The sequence below is a fragment of the Hypomesus nipponensis genome, chromosome 1 (genome assembly GCF_054491055.1).
Source record: "Hypomesus nipponensis isolate SF chromosome 1, ASM5449105v1, whole genome shotgun sequence".
Lineage (NCBI taxonomy): Eukaryota > Metazoa > Chordata > Actinopteri > Osmeriformes > Osmeridae > Hypomesus > Hypomesus nipponensis.
The window spans coordinates 13,806,332-13,822,509 of NC_140361.1; positions in this window are offsets into that span (position 1 = coordinate 13,806,332).

Sequence of the window (16,178 nt, forward strand, 5' to 3'; positions counted from 1 at the left end):
TTTAGAATCACATATGTGTGACGGTACTCTGTGGGGCCCGCTTTCGAACGATCACATATACGTGACGCTACTAATTAACGGGTTAAAGATGCCTTGATTGGGCAGTTAGAACTACCAGCCAACCAAGCCATTTCACCACACCAAACCCTTCATATCTAGACAAAACCACTTCACTCACAACTTCCACACAATATTAGTTCCTCATCAAAACAACCCCCCCCCCCAAAAGAAACCCCCCCAAAACAGCAAAAACAACAACAACAAGAACAACAAACGAAAAAGAAATCAATAAATACAAACCCCCTACCAGAGAGAGAGAGAGAGAGAGAGACAGAGAGAGGAGAACGAGGGACGGATGGGTCAGTGGAGAAAAACCAGTGGGCACATATCTTAATATGGGCAGTCGCGTGCCTCTGGGTTGGAGTGTTGGCGCGTGGGTGTGTGTGTGCGTGCGTGCGTGTGTACCTGCATACGTTTGTGTGCTAATCGATACGCTGATATCACCCCCCTGGGTATGGTTCCCTCACTCCTGGAGATAAAGCTCCCAAGCCTTGGAGCAAAGCATGCTGGGAGCATACAAGAGCGGGCCCAGAGCCAGACATATGAGGAGGATTTAACTCGTATTTAGAAAGAGAGAGCGAGAGCGAGAGCGAGAGACAGACAGAGAGAGAGAGAGAGAGAGAGAGAGAGAGAGAGAGAGAGAGAGAGAGAGAGAGAGAGAGAGAGAGAGAGAGAGAGAAAGGGCAGAGACGGAGATGGAGGGATTTCTCACTTTTATTAGTTTGTGGAGAATGGGCAAGACTTTTACGGCAGGAACTGTCAAGCAAAAGGTCTAAATCAATCAATCCAATGTTCCCTGCAAGCGGTTCTCAGATTACATATTGATTGTTTGGCCTGCCCTCACCAGGTCTGGTCTGGCTAATGCTGTGTTTGTAAATGCTAGGCGCTTGTGTGCTGTACCAGGGTTGGAGGGCCTGTGTTAGGTGTGCCATGCAGACAGGAAGCCTCCAGTGTAAGCAGCCACCAACTCACCCTGATCAAATAGTGCACTCTGTGTCCACAGGTACCTTACACAGGGCCCATCCGCTTGTATGTGGTGTGTGTGTGTGTGTGTGACTTTGTGCACGTCTACCTCGCTGTGTGTGTGTTCGTGTGCGAGAGAGAGAGAGCGTGCGTGGCTTTGTGTGCGTGCACCCTCGAACCACCTGTTGGTTTTCAAGTGGAACCACAAACACGTCAGCTGTCATCATGACACTGGACATGCTGTGAAGTGGAGATGTCTTCAGCTTTGATATGCTGATTAGACTCGCATTATCTGCACAGATTCCCTTTTATCTCCTACGCGTGTGTCTGTGTGTGTGTGTGTGTGGGTTCTCCAAAGTAGCAGGGATCGCTTCGTCCTTTAGTTTCAGATTCCTCCTCTTGAGGTCAGAATGCGCTGTCGAAACTTAGCATTTCACTGTGGCCGCTCTCACATCAAGATTGAATTACACGCGCTCATTTTAAATCCCTGTTCAATCTTTTAGCGGGGATGAGAGATTTTGTGTTGCCACGCCGGGGGAGTCTGTGTACCCTGCTGTTTGGTAATATCTCAAATTAATTCCTCTGGCAACTCCAGTTGAGGCTAAACTGTTCAAGGACAGAGAAAAATCGTGTTAGATTGTTAAGATTGAGAATGGGTTCTGTAGCCCCTGTTGCAAACACCGCAAAAAAAGCTTCTCTTTGGTTAAACTTAAGTTTGTTGATCAAAGTATCGCTGTAACAAGAACTGGCATGTTTGGACTGAAGTTAAACGTGTACGTGGCATCCAGTTGTAAGCAGCTATTGCCCTCTCAGCTGAAAATCTGTTTTCGCTGTGAAGAAAAAAAGAGAGAAGAATATAATCAGCATTCTCTTGTTTCACCGTGACTCCAGACGGCAATAAATAAATAAAAAACGAGAAAAAGTAAAAGTGTGAAATAAAAGGAGTTGCAAACAGACAAACAGGAAAACTGCAGGGTTTGAGGTCTGTCGAAACGTCTTCAGAATATAGAATCACAGAATCAACTCACATCACTGGGCCAGTTCCATAATTTAACAGTGTTCTGACACACACACACACACACACACACACACACACGCGCACACACACACAGAGCGTACCGACACACACACACACGTAGACACACATGCGCACGCACACTTCACTCTGTATGTTCGCCCTTTGCCCCGACAGAAACCTGTCTGTGAGAGGAGAGTGGCGGTGCATGCAGATGCAGCCTTCCTCCATACCTTAGTCTGTGCACATCAGGCAGGAAAGGTGTGCACAGGGGTCAACTCTACTCTTTCAATGACTCCTACTTCTGGGGTCTCTCTGGAGCTATCCACTATTTGATAGCGGGTGTGTGTGTGTGTGTGTGTGTATCTAGAGTTAGTTATACTGAAATTAAATGTGGGCTATTTTCCCGAACTCAGAACTTCGAGGTAAACACGAAATGTGTCCGTGATGGAACACTCAAATGTTGCTTTTGCATATTCAGAGTAGCCCCAATTATAGCTCGTTCTTCCCGCTTTCTCTCTCTCATCCGTCTCTCTCTCCCTTTATCCGTCATTTCACCGCATAAATGGCCAGTTTCGACTCCTCGGGGCATTAAAACAGAGGTATGAAGACCTCCACTAAAACAAACAGGGGAGATGAATGCATGTGGCGAACCTGCCTTCTCTCGGCCAATCCGTCTAATAGCAGCTGCAGATTTATCCCCTGGCTCCCCACAATGGCCTCTTTAATGGGCTTCCTTCATATCTCCGTTTTATGAAACAGGACGAGAGGGGTCGAGGCAGCCATTAAGCAGATTGATGGGATGTGTTGGGTAAAGAAGATGCAATAAAGTCTTAAAAAGTTAATGTGTTGGTCTGCGTCGCGCGGGGGCCAGATGACAGGGGAGGGGCCGTAGGAAGCTAATAGACATAACTCAGCCAGGTAATGTCTGATCAGAGCCCCCCCCCAACCACCCCCCCCCCCCACACACACACACACACCTCCAGCCAGGCTTGGACCAATCCCCCCCCCCCCCCATGCAGGACAAGATGGATAACTAACGCTTGGCAATGTTATGGAGTGTATCGGGCTAGGCCGGCACATTTACTCTTATTATTTATATCTCGGTGATGAAGACCCTAATGAAAAGTGGACACGTCTATAAATATGAGACAGAACGAGAAAGGGGGGTGACCGGGGGTGGGGGGGGTTGGGGGGGGGGATCATCGTCATGGACGCAATTAAGGTGCCTCCCTGCACGCTCGCCGGACGGTAGGCTGAACCCCCCCCGCCCCTCGCCAGCTCTGACTGTGGGGGGTCAGGGAGGTAGGGTGGTGGTGGGAGGGGGGCTTGAAACATCCGACTGAAGAGTTGTGGGAGGTGGGTGTCAACCCTCTGCTCCGCGGGGATATGGGCCCGGGCACTTCAAATATGTTCCAGCGCAAAGTGATGAAGAAGGTTTTAATTCATTTCAATTTCCTTAATTTAATTAGCGGGTTGGGAATACATCCCTTATGTTGATTAATAGGGGCGCCGGTAGTTACTTGTATGTGCATGTGTGTGTGTGGTTATGTGTGCATGCCTGTGTGTTTGTGTGTCTGTCTGCCTGTCTGTCTGTCTGTCTTTGTGTCTGTCTTTGTGTGTGTGTGTTTGTGTGTGTGTGGTGCATATGCTTGGAGGAAGGGAAAAATACTTTTGTCAGCTCTCCTTGGCTCTGTGTCACAGTCAAGACTCCAGGGATGGGTGGGAGAGGGGGAGGGATGAGGAGGACAGGGGAGTGAGGGAGAGATGCAGAGATGGAGACGGATGAGGGAGGGAGAGTGGGAGCTGTGCTGACCCTCTGGACAACAGGCTGATCAACTTCCATCACCAGGCATCTGTCAGCTAGCGCTCTAATCTGTCACGGTCACCCCCCCCTCCCTCCCTCCCTCCCTCCCTCCCTCCCTCCCTCCCTCCCTCCCTCCCTCCCTCCCTCCCTCTCTCCCTCCCTCCCTCCCTCCCTCCCTCCCTCCCTCCCTCCCTCCCTCCCTCCCTCCCTCCCTCCCTCCCTCCCTCCCTCCCTCCCTCCCTCCCTCCCTCCCTCCCTCCCTCCCTCCCTCCCTCCCTCCCTCCCTCCCTCGAGTCCTTTGCTCACACGACCGCTCACATCCTCATCCTCCACCTCCCTCTCCTTTCGTTTCCACACCTTGGATTCCCAGAATAGGCTCCGTTCCTGTCCTCCCTCACAGCCAACTGCACAATGGCCGAGAGGGTGCGAGACATTCCAGCAATGTACAAAGTCTGGCACCCAGAAAGCCCGGGGACAGGATCATTCCTGGAAACGAGAGAATCAGAGAGAGGAGAAGGAGCCCAGACGGATAGACAGAGAGAGAGCGACACAGGGAGAGAGACAAAGATACGTCATTTCTGTCATCCCACCGTTGCTTTGGCGACGTGAACGTTTGTTCTTTCACGCAAACACAGCTGTTGGAATGGAAATGAACGGAGAGGAGATCAAGACAAACAGAGAGGGACTTAGATGGAGAGAGAGAGAGAGAGAGAGAGAGAGAGAGAGAGAGAGAGAGAGAGAGAGAGAGAGAGAGAGAGAGAGAGAGAAAGAAAGAAAGGGAGAGGGAGAGAGAGAGAGAGAGAGAGAGAGAGGGAAAGGGAGAGGGAGAGATAGGGGGAGAGAGAGAAAGAGAGGGAAAGAGAGAGAGAGAGGGACAGCACGCAGTGTCCCCTCCTTGGTAGTTACTAAGGACAGACCCAGCCTCCCTGGGGTTAATGTGTCTAATAGCCAGCGCTCCTGTGGCCAGCTGCTGCCGAGGCAGCCAACATCCTCCGTCTGAGATGACTTTGTCCCGTCCCCGCAGGAGAGCGCTCCGTCTCCTCTCTGATTGGCAGAAGGGAGAGGCGTGCAAATGGGGACGCCGGGACAGAGCCATTGATTTGCGTTCGGTGGAACAGATTAAATTGCCTCTTGCGCCTGTACCTGTGCCGCTGTCGCGGGGGTTGTGAGTGTGTGTGTGTGTGTTTCACCGGGCCAAACCCTGTCATTTTGCGCCTGTCACATTCTGTTAAGGGTGGCTCGCTCTCCTTCCTCACCTCTCCCCGCTCCTCCATCCTTCCCTTCCTTCATCCCTCCATTCTCCTGTCAAGCCTCTGGCATCATCGCCGTCGAACCAGACGCTCGTAAACATTGTCTCGCAAACTGGCTTCCGTTTCATTATTGGTCCATTCTCCCAACACCTAAACCTTACTCCAACCAGTCACACCACCTAAACCTTACTCCAACCAGTCACACCACCTAAACCTTACTCCAACCAGTCACACCACCTAAACCTTACTCCAACCAGTCACACCACCTAAACCTTACTCCAACCAGTCACACCACCTAAACCTTACTCCAACCAGTCACACCACCTAAACCTTACTCCAACCAGTCACACCACCTACACCTTACTCCAACCAGTCACACCACCTAAACCTTACTCCAACCAGTCACAGAACCAGCTCTAGCTTAAGCCCCAGCCCTCACTCTACTGTCAGTCCCTAGTTCCAGTACCAGTCCTTGTACCATCCTTTACTCCAACTCTAGCCCCAGTCCCAGCCCAAATCTAGGTCCCAGCCCCAATCTCATTCTCATGGCATAGGAGTGTCACCATTGAACCCCATTGAACAGGAATTACAGAAGACAGAGAAGAGAAGAGTCGGACCAAAGCTGAAGTTTATGAGGTTTTACTGTCTGGTCCTTCAACCCTGATGATTGTAACTCTGATTAATCAGCTGAGTGGCCCGTAATTCAAACACTGCATGCCGGTCTGAGGGATTTAAGACTTGGAACGTGTACGTAGAATCGGACATGACATACATGTCATTATCTAGCCTACCGTTAACGTAATGACTACGTGTTTGTGAGCTGTCCTGGAGGTGTTGGTGGTGTGGTGGAACTTGTTCTCTTGCCTCAGAGACACGTGTGGTCTCAGCTCTGTGGGTGAAGAACATGCCGGATCTCCATAACTGCTGAATAAAGCAGTTTCTCCTTGGCGTTACCTGATGGCATGTCCTTCAATATTCTCTTTAATTTAACTTCAAACTGATTCTCTCAGTGTCTGATGCTATACCTTTGAAGGGCCCCTCTTCTAGAATGTTTAGACATTTAAAGCAAGTGTCTGCGACTGGCAACTGCAGAATGTTGAATATAGTCAGTCAAAGGAGAAGTTGTTTATACCTTTGGTTCAAGTTTTTGTGGTGTAGGCTTATACAGTAGCCAGATACAAATGTATAAATGATCTCTTTCATTCTTGTGGTGGAGGAGATTAGCTAGCAATTCATGGAAACAAGTTTTGGTGTTTGTTTTAACTGTTGGTTAACCTTGGTTGGTAAAAAAAAAAAAAAGATTTAGAGTTGGTTCTTTCCCAGCGGTCTCAGTGGAGACTTGAGAGAGTGGTAATGAGGGCTGGGACTGCCTGTGCTGTTAGTTCAAGGTGCCGTATGTTCCCGTCCTTACTCTTTACAGAAAAGCTGAATCATTCACTGTCCCCTGCTCCTAACCACAGAGTCTGACGGAGCTTGGCTGCAAAAAAGAAAAAAACCCTCTCTCACACTCTGGTGTCTGTCTCGTCTCAAAGACCGGAACGTTCTGCCAAAATCCCCTGAAGATATTTGTTTCCCCTCAGTAGGTGGCAGTATTGCTCTTCAACAGATCCCGCCTCCTCCCCTGACTAGAAGGCCCACTAGCATTGCAGCATTTGTTTATAACATGTTGAGTAGACTTTAGTGTGTTGGCTGTTGTCCGCCTTGGCTCTCAATCCTAGCTTGCAGACAGATAAACAGATAAACGGATGGCTGTAGAGTATTCCAATGTGAGGTACAGCAAGAATCAATATATATTGTCCCGTAATGGCCTCTGAAAAGAGACAAGAGGTGGTCTTTCTCTCTCTCTCTCTCTCTCTCTCTCTCTCTCTCTCTCTCTCTCTCTCTCTCTCTCTCTCTCTCTCTCTCTCTCTCTCAACAAGGCATGACTGTGCAATACAGACCATTGAATGTACATAACTGTCTCTTGATTGTCACCATTGCAAAGCCATCGATAATACAATATCTTCTATTTACGTCAGCTACAGTCATGATTCACGAGTGATGTGGACGTACAGGGAGAGAGCAAATGCCAAGGAATTCACCCCATTTAAACAAATCCATAGACTTGCTGTTGAGTCAGGGGAAGGGAGACAGGAGACAGATATAATACATTTCATAGCTTCTCGTTGTTGAGGACTCTTAAGTTACCACGGCCTGCATATTGTTCATTTAATTGAAATTACATTTTCTTTTCATTTCGATTTTGCAAGGTCAACTAACTTTGAATTGCTATGTGACAGAGCACTATTATCATTAATTTTTTCCTCATGGAGGTTTTCCCTAAATGAACTGTTTATATGATGGAACTAGAACTGGAAATTAGGGGTGAAAACCTCTGGGAAAACCATCAGGTGAACTCTCCCATTTTAATGAATCAACTATGTTGTAAGAAAAAGAAATTAATTACATATCTAAATATTGCTTATTGAAATAGACAAAGAAATTTAATTCGAAGCAATCAAGTCGAGAAAGAGAAGCACTTAATTTGTCATCGAAATTAAACACTGAAGTAAAACATCATTAATTATGCGGAACAATGAGAGTGTGGTTGTTGGAAGTTAATTTCCTTTGTTCTGGTGATGGAGGGTGAAGAGGCCTTTGAGCTCGTGCCTGTGCACCTCAGAAAGCCGCCCTCACAACTCTGCTCTATATTTCTGGTCTAAATGTACGATTCACACTAAACTTTCTCTGCACAGCTTTAGAAAAGGCTGTTTAGCACGCCTAGCTCCGGCTCTAGCTCCAGCCCTAGGTCGAACTGTAGCCCTAGCCCTAGCCCTAGCCCTAGCCCTTCCTCTAGCCCTACCTCTAGCCCTAGCCCTAGCCCTAGCCCTACCTCTAGCCCTACCTCTAGCCCTAGCCCTAGCCCTAGCCCTACCTCTAGCCCTAGCCCTAGCCCTAGCCCTAGCCCTAGCCCTAGCCCTAGCCCTAGCCCTAGCCCTAGCCCTCGTTCCATCCCCAGCTCTAACTCCATACCCAGGTCCAAGCCCAGACTTCTCCCTGCATCAGCAGCTCCTCTTCTGATTTAATGGGAATGGTTCTGCAATCACCCTGGGTGAATTAGCAGGCCTGTCACCAACCTACTATTGAAGACACATTAGAGAGTAAGGCCAAGGAGAGAAAGAGAGCGCGAGACAGAGAGAGAGAGATGAAGAGGAAGTGAGGGAGAGAGTATATGTGTGTGTGTGTGTGTGTATGTACTCTGGAAGTAGACCAAAACCATTACCCAAAGAGTAAAGTAGATGAGATGAGAATAGGAGAGGGGAAAGGAGAGGAGAGGAGAGAAGAGGTAAGAGGACAGTTAAAGAGAGGGAGTTGCTTAGCTGCCTAATTATTTTGGGAGGTGTGTGTGTGTGTGTGTGTGCGTGCGTGTGTGGACTTCCAGCCAGCATTACATCTCCAAGGACGGAAATGTGTGTCTTCTCTACTCTCTGCACCAGCTGTCTTCTCTCTCTCTCTCTCTCTCTCTCTCTCTCTCCCTCTCTCTCTCTCTCTCTCTCTCTCTCTCTCTCTCTCTCTCTCTCTCTCTCTCTCTCTCTCTCTCTCTCTCTCTCTATCTCTCTCTTCTTGCCTCACCACCATCTATCTGCACCTCCCAGACCTTGGAAAAGCAGGCTAATCTTACTTGTCTAAAGTAGCCAATCAAAGTCGGGAAAGAGGAGACGTTAAATGCGGGCCAGTCACGATTCAAAACCTGTGTCTGTCCTGCTAATTAAGCGAATGTGGCGTTGCAATTTGTCAGTGAACCAACATGTCAAGCTGTCTGTTCATGTTTCCAACTCATTGTTGTTCCGACTCGGTGACTTAACTTCAGGTCAGCTGGTGCAGATGATCTCCAGGCCGCCCCGAGTTCAGCACGTTCTCCATCAGAGAGAGCCCTGCTGTGAAGGTCAACGCACGTTCAAAATGCCTCTCTCTGAAGGAGCAAAAACAGTCGCCCGAACAATAAGTCCAAACCTGTTGAAGATGTTTAAGAAACCACGCGGCCATACTTACTTTTTTCCCTTCTCTTTGAAAGGCTGAAAATGTGTGATTAATTTAGCATTGAGTAATTTTCTAATTGTAATTTGGATATTTAAGATCAAAAGAATCTATTTTCATGGGCTTGCTGGAAAGTAGTCCTTGAGGTCTGGTGAACACAGTGACCTAGTGTGTGTGTGTGTGTGTGTGTGTCTGTGTGAACTGCTGAGAACATTGCCCTAGTGAGTGTGTGTGTATGTGTGAACATCAACATGGCTCGTAGCAGTAAAACGGCTTGTTAAGAGGAGATATGTAATTTGGAGAGCGGTGCTGTAGATTTGAAGCCATGTTTCAGAACTGACTAATCCCAGCTCCCAGTGCACCCTGGGACTATGTGTTTCTCTGTGTGTTTCAGGTAGGCAGCATGAGAAGGTCAACAAGGTTAGGATCAGAGAGGAATTCTAATCACTGCTCGTTAGCTGCCTAATTAGTAATAGTCCAGAGGGCAGGAGATCAAAGACACACACATATTGTACACACACACACACACACCCCACACACACACACAGATCAAGAAGCTCACATACGTGTACAGGGACTTAGAGGGAGAGCAAAGAGAAAGGGAGTGTGTGCGCTTGTGTGTATAAGTGTATGAGTGTGTGTGGGTGTGTGTGTCTGTGCGTGTGTGTGTGACATGCAGATAGACAGGCAGCAGATTTGCTGAACAGGAGCCAGCCATAGACCTGGAATGTTAATAGGTCATGATAAATCAACAGACCCTGGTGTAAATCACCTTTAATCAACACACACACACACACACACACACACACACAGCTCTGGAGACAGAGTAGTTTGGGCCCAGGTGTTGTAAATGACATCCACACCAGAATGAATAACATTTACATGTATTCATTTAGCAGACGCTTTTGTCCACAGCAACTTCCAAGAGAAAGCTTGAAAAAGTGCATAGGTCACTGATAATAACAACAAGATAGCCCCCAAAACATTGCGGGTAGCCAAAACATGAAGCACATATTGTGAACAACCAAAATAAGTGCCAAAGGGACGAACCATAAGATCATGTAGTTACGTAAACAAGTCACAATTAAATAACATGAATCGCTATAAGTGCAAGTGTACCTGTAGAAAAGCAAGCAACAGTAAAACAATATGATTAATGGGAATATATTAATAACATGAACTGTCATAACAGGCAAATGGCCATGGATTGGAAGGACGGAACCATCACTGGTGCCAACCTTTAGTGCCAGTCCTTCTGAGAAGCCCAGGTCCCCTGGTCCAGTGATCTATCACTCAGAGACAGGGCTTGCTTCAGAACCAACTCAGAGTTGACTTGAATTTTTCATGGGACAATGTGCTGAGTGTGTAAAAAACTGGGCGGCGCTGAGACAAGTTAAACCTCTGCAGTTCTCCTTTTGATGCAGAGTACATATTTTCCTTATCGATTTCCCCGCAAATCCCCCCCGTTAATGCCAAACATGTGTTTAGTATTCATGGGCGCGCGCGTGCGTGCGCTCCTAACGATGTTGATAATGCTGCCGCCAGGATGACAGGCCGGAGGTTTAATGAGGACGCGCTCATTCCCATCACACTCTGGCTCTCCTGTCAATGACATCAATACTCTTCAACCCCTCCTCCCACCCCGGGGGCGGGGCCCACTGCTCGCTCTCTTCCCGCTGGCCCTCTGACCTCATACGCATGTCAGGAAAAAGATGAGAGAGAGACAGGGAGAGAGAGAGAGAGATACAGACAGACGGACAGACAGATATATATATATATAGAGAGACAGTCAGGCAAACAGACAGACAGAAAGAGATAGACAGACATAGACTGAAAATGAGACACACAGAGATACAGAGATAGGCGGACGACTGAAACAGTCCTACTTCTAATAGTTGCTAATTTACAAGAACAGTGGTGATGAGGTGGGGAGGGGGGTCAGTGAAATGCATTCTCCTCCACTTTTCCTAAATAGACTGCATCTCTTCCTCACCCGCTCCCGATTCCCCTCTCTGGCTTTTAAACTGTGTTGTTTGTTACAGCGCGAATGCTCTCTGCTTGAATGATGTTTAATAAATGTTTAATAGAAGAGCTGCATGAGAGTCAATCTACTACAATGCTTCGCACCACTTCTCCCTCTCTCTCTCTTTTTCTCTCTCTCTCTCTCTCTCTCTCTCTCTCTCTCTCTCTCTCTCTCTCTCTCTCTCTCTCTCCCTTCTCTCCCCCCTCTCTCTCTCTCTCTCTCTCTCTCTCTCTCTTTCTCTTTCTTTCTCACTCTATCCATCTGTTAGGAAGGTTCTTGGGATTAGACCTCACACACGAACACACATATACTTGCTCTATCTCTGTCTTCCTTCCTACCTCTCTTTCAGTCTCTCTCTGGTTCCACTCTCTTCGTCAGTTAAGTGTTCTGTTTTAGTGGGTAGAAATAGTGGGCCACTGTAGTTGTGCAGTAGATTAAGGCATTAAGGGAGCCTGGAGAGAAATGTCTTGTTATGGTTAGGTAACACTTGTTTCCTGGTTTTTATTAAAGACAAAGAGACCTCTTAAATAGGGGTTACTGCTTGTTGAGAGAAGAATCTTGTGGTGAATAATTGGATTGGGTCCGTGAGTGTGTGTGTCTGCTTATACCTTGCAGGCTCTCCTGTCCTGTCCTGTCCTGTCCTGTCCTGTCCTGTCCTGTCCTGTCCTGTCCTGTCCTGTCCTGTCCTGTCCTGTCCTGTCCTGTCCTGTCCTGTCCTGTCCTCTCCTCTCCTATCCTCTCCTCTCCTCTCCTCTCCTCTCCTCTCCTCTCCTCTCCTCTCCTCTCCTCTCCTCTCCTCTCCTCTCCCCTCCTCTCCTCTCCTCTCCCCTCCCCTCCCCTCCCCTCCCCTCCCCTCCCCTCCCCTCCCCTCCCCTCCCCTCCCCTCCCCTCCCCTCCCCTCCCCTCCCCTCCCCTCCCCTCCCCTCCCCTCCCCTCCCCTCCCCTCTCCTCCCCTCCCCTCCCCTCCCCTCCCCTCTCAGGCACAGTCCCCAAGTGGACAGAAACAGATGGATGGTTGAATGAACTGTTGGAATTGTCCAATACGCCTATCAAGCCAAAGTGACTTGTCCTGTGTGTGTGTGTGTGTGTGATGTGTGTGTGTGTGATTCTCCCTGATGAATAGGTGTGTGTGTGCTATGGCTAACGAGGTTGGCTGAGGAGTAACGAGCAGGTTGCCCTGAGTGTAACCCCTGCAGGGTGAGTCAATGTGATGAATGTGACTGTGAGAGAGTGATAGAGAGTGATAGAGAGAGAGAGAGAGAGAGAGAGAGAGAGAGAGAGAGAGAGAGAGAGAGAAAGAGAGAGAGAGATTGGATTGGTGGATTTATTTTTGCCATGTGTCTGAATGAACAATTTTGCCATCTACAAGTGACAGGTGTGATGCAGAGTCGGAAGCATCTAGAGATGATAATGTGTGTGTTGACAGAGGAGTGTTAAGAGTGTTTTTATTCAGACTGAGGGGTGAGTCAGGACTGAGGGGTGAGAGGACCCATTGCCACCCCTGTCTGTTCCTGCTCTAGAGGCCCCACTTTCACTAATGCTTTTGCCGTAAAAAATAACCTTACAACTCAGAGGGAGAGAGACAGAGAGAGAGAGAGAGATAGAGAGAGTTAGAGCAAGGAAGTGAAAGGGAGAGAGAGTTCGAGAGAGTTAAAGAGAGAGAGAGAGGGTGGAGGTTGGGTTAGAGATGTCGAGAAAGTTGTTATGCTCCTGGGCTCTTTCAGGTATGCAGGTAGAATGTTAAGTGTAAATTGGTGTGAGCAAGCTGTGTGCAGGGCAGGGAGATATATCTACACTATTCTGTGTGTATCTTTGCGTGTGTGCATCTTTGCACAGAGATCTGAACATCAGAACCCGCCCCACGGTGCCATTATCTTCCCCAGAGCGCCAGCGCCCCAGTGGCTGATGGGATTAGGCAACAAAGGCATCATGGGATTAGCCTGGCACGGTAAAGGTAGAGAGAGAGGGGACAGGGTGGCGGCCATTTTGTTCAGCTCTCCTTTATTCCGTTATTCCATCTCTCCTCCGTGTTCGGGCTCGCGGTTGGGGGCAGGCAAAGACTGATATCTCGTCTGGTGGCTGACAGCCCCCTCCTGGAGAGGAAAATAAAAGAAGATGGAGATAACGCTGGCCCACACACGCCCCCCCCTCCCCCCTCCACCCCCCTCCTCCACTTCCAGCCCCCCCACATCACCTCCACCCCACTCCCGCTGGCCTGTCCAACCCACGCTGTTTACAGGGCAATTCAGACCCAGCAATTTAGGGCAGGGCTGAAAATGTGAGGAAATGCCGAAAATAGGGAGGGAGCACGAGAAGGAGAAAAGAGAAGGCCTGGGGAGTGATTGGTTGAACAGTGGGGGACAGATGTAATTTTCGGAGAGGTGGGAAGTGATGTGATTTTCTTCTGAGTTGGTGTGTGTGCGTGCCGGCGTGTGTGTGTGTGTGTGTGATGTAGAATTATGCAGATGGCACATTCTAAGCATCAGCAGATTTCGAGTGGGTGGAATGCCTCTGTCTCTTATACCGCAGAAGCACACCAAAACAGCGAACGAAGATTGTTTTACTAAGGCGATCTCTCGAATCACTTCAGAACCGATCTGAAGATCCCATCCTGCCATTGTAAAGCTAATCGCCATCAATAACGTTGACACAAGCCCACCAGCTCGAACACCAGGTGCCTGGCTCGACTAAAGCACGGCATACATGCGAGAGCGGGTACAGCAGGCCCACTCTGCATATGTTTAACGAGAAGGATTGCGTCCGCAAATCAGTCTTCAGAGGCAACGTTCAGCATTTGGCTTGTCTGAGTGATTCTGCACCACCCGGGGAGGGGGGGGGGGGGGGGGGGAAGAGCGCAGAAACGATGACTTTCAATCGAGTCTCGTTTGTTTCAGGACAATCCATTTTCGTGTTGTTTGTGGCTCTCGCTTCCGACAACAAAGACGAAATGATACGCGTCTGCGGGCGTGTTGACAAGGTTTATTGTGGAAATAGGAGAATTCATTGGCTGGATGTGTTCAGTTGATTCCCCTATCAGAGCAATTTGGGTCTTTCTTCTTCTCCTTTGTGTCTGTGTAGCAGAGAAGACGTTGCCGGGCAGACACATTGTTCAATACATCACCGTCCTGGCTGGACAATTAGTTTGACAGAGGAATAAAAGAATATGAGGCCATTTGCTCCCTGAGATGGATCCCCTCTGCATAAGCAGAAAAAAAAATGGTTTATAGCCAGGATCCTATTTTCATATCACAGAACAGGGGGAACATTAAAACTTTACTGTTTGGTAATTGAGCACTTTAACAGCAAGAGTTTCTCAAAGTGAGCCGAGGGCACCTTTTGTCAATGAAACTTTCAGATTGTGTTTAATTTTGGGGGACATTTAAAGAAGGAAGCTCACAGTGACCCTACTTGGGACAGACCCAGAAGTTTGTTGAATGCGTTAGCGATTCTGCAGATACTGCTGTTTAACTTTGTGTCCAAAAAAAAAGGACTCAACCAGGAGGAGAAAAAATCTACGTTACCCCTCCTCTTCCTAGCCCTTCTCTCCCTCCTCCTTCTCTCCCCTTTCCTCCCTTAATTAACGTCAGGATTTAAGACTGGGTGTCACGTTTAATTCCCTCCCCCTGTTACGCTGACTGGACAGGGTTTAAGACTGGGTGTCACGTTTAATTCCTTCCCCCCATTACTCTGAGTGACGTTTTGGTGTGCGATGGGCCTAAAGAAACCCAAGTGATGTCATCAGGCAATCATAAACTGACTGGGCGGGGCCATAAACCTGTCTTCTTGCCTCATCCTTATTTCATTGGTGGGATGTGAGGTCAGGGGAGGGGTCAGAGAGGGAGGAGGTGAGACAGTGAGGTGTATATCTGACTAGTGACACCAAGGTGGACCACCTCTCCACTGATTGGACAGAGCTGGGCCTATTACCAGGGGCCATGTGTTCGAGTCAGACATGGGGTGCTGTTGTGGATTGTTGAGTGTGTGAAAAGCTTCATTCCAACAGAGCAACACTGTTAGTATGTATCCGTCAATGAGTTCAACCAATCCACTGCCCCTGACACTCAACCGCTAGGACTGACATGACACCACAACATGACCCAACATCCCGAACCTTCACCTGTTTACGACACAGCAGCTGAACCATAGCTCTGAATGATCCCCAGGGTCATTTTGAAAATCTTCCTGTGGGTCAGAACTCTTGTAAACCTCTTGGAACAGGCAGAGACAACATTTATGGAGCTGGGTCTTTACGAGCATGCCCGGTGGAACGTTTTACGTTTTCCGGTAAACAAACTTTACCGGTGCTCCTAAGGGTTAGGCTCCCATGCCGTTCACCGGATCAAAGGAAGGACAACTGGGTTCACACACCCCTGGGACTCCACACAGAATCTGATTGGTTGGTGACGGCTGTCCGTTATCCATATCAAATTGGAGATTATTTTAAAGTAGTTGAGGTACTAATGTGCATGTTACAATACCTTACAATGGTGATGTGGAGTTATTTTTAAGTGGTCATAATTGACTGAAATGTGCTTTTCTTTGTGTGCGAGGGGAGTTTTTCCTAATATAACAAAACGAAATTGAAAATATATACTCTTTGCCAGGAGAAAATGCTCCCTGATATGTGTTGTGTTTAAAATCGTCAAGATACCCAATGTCACCCAGCACAGTGCAGTTCTTTAAAACATGTGACGGTACAGCATTATCAAGGTCAGGGGTTGGTGGACTGCTAGCGACTGAGAAGCAGCATATCCACATCCATTTGCATGCATTTAGCATTGCATAGTCTGGCAGAGACGAAGAGACGACGGAGCAGTATAATATCTCCTTGCAAGTGAGGCACCTCGACCATTTTGGGGGTCGTTAAAAACCTGCCCCGCCACCATTTCCATTTCCATGCTGGCCCCTTCCTTGGTCCCTCGCTGTTTAGAGAGCGGTGTTTTATCACTGGAAATGAAGCTGAGATAAATGTTGTTTAGAGGGTGAGCAAGACAGAGCCCTCTAGGGTGACTGTTTATGTGAGCATGTGTGTGTACTCCTCAC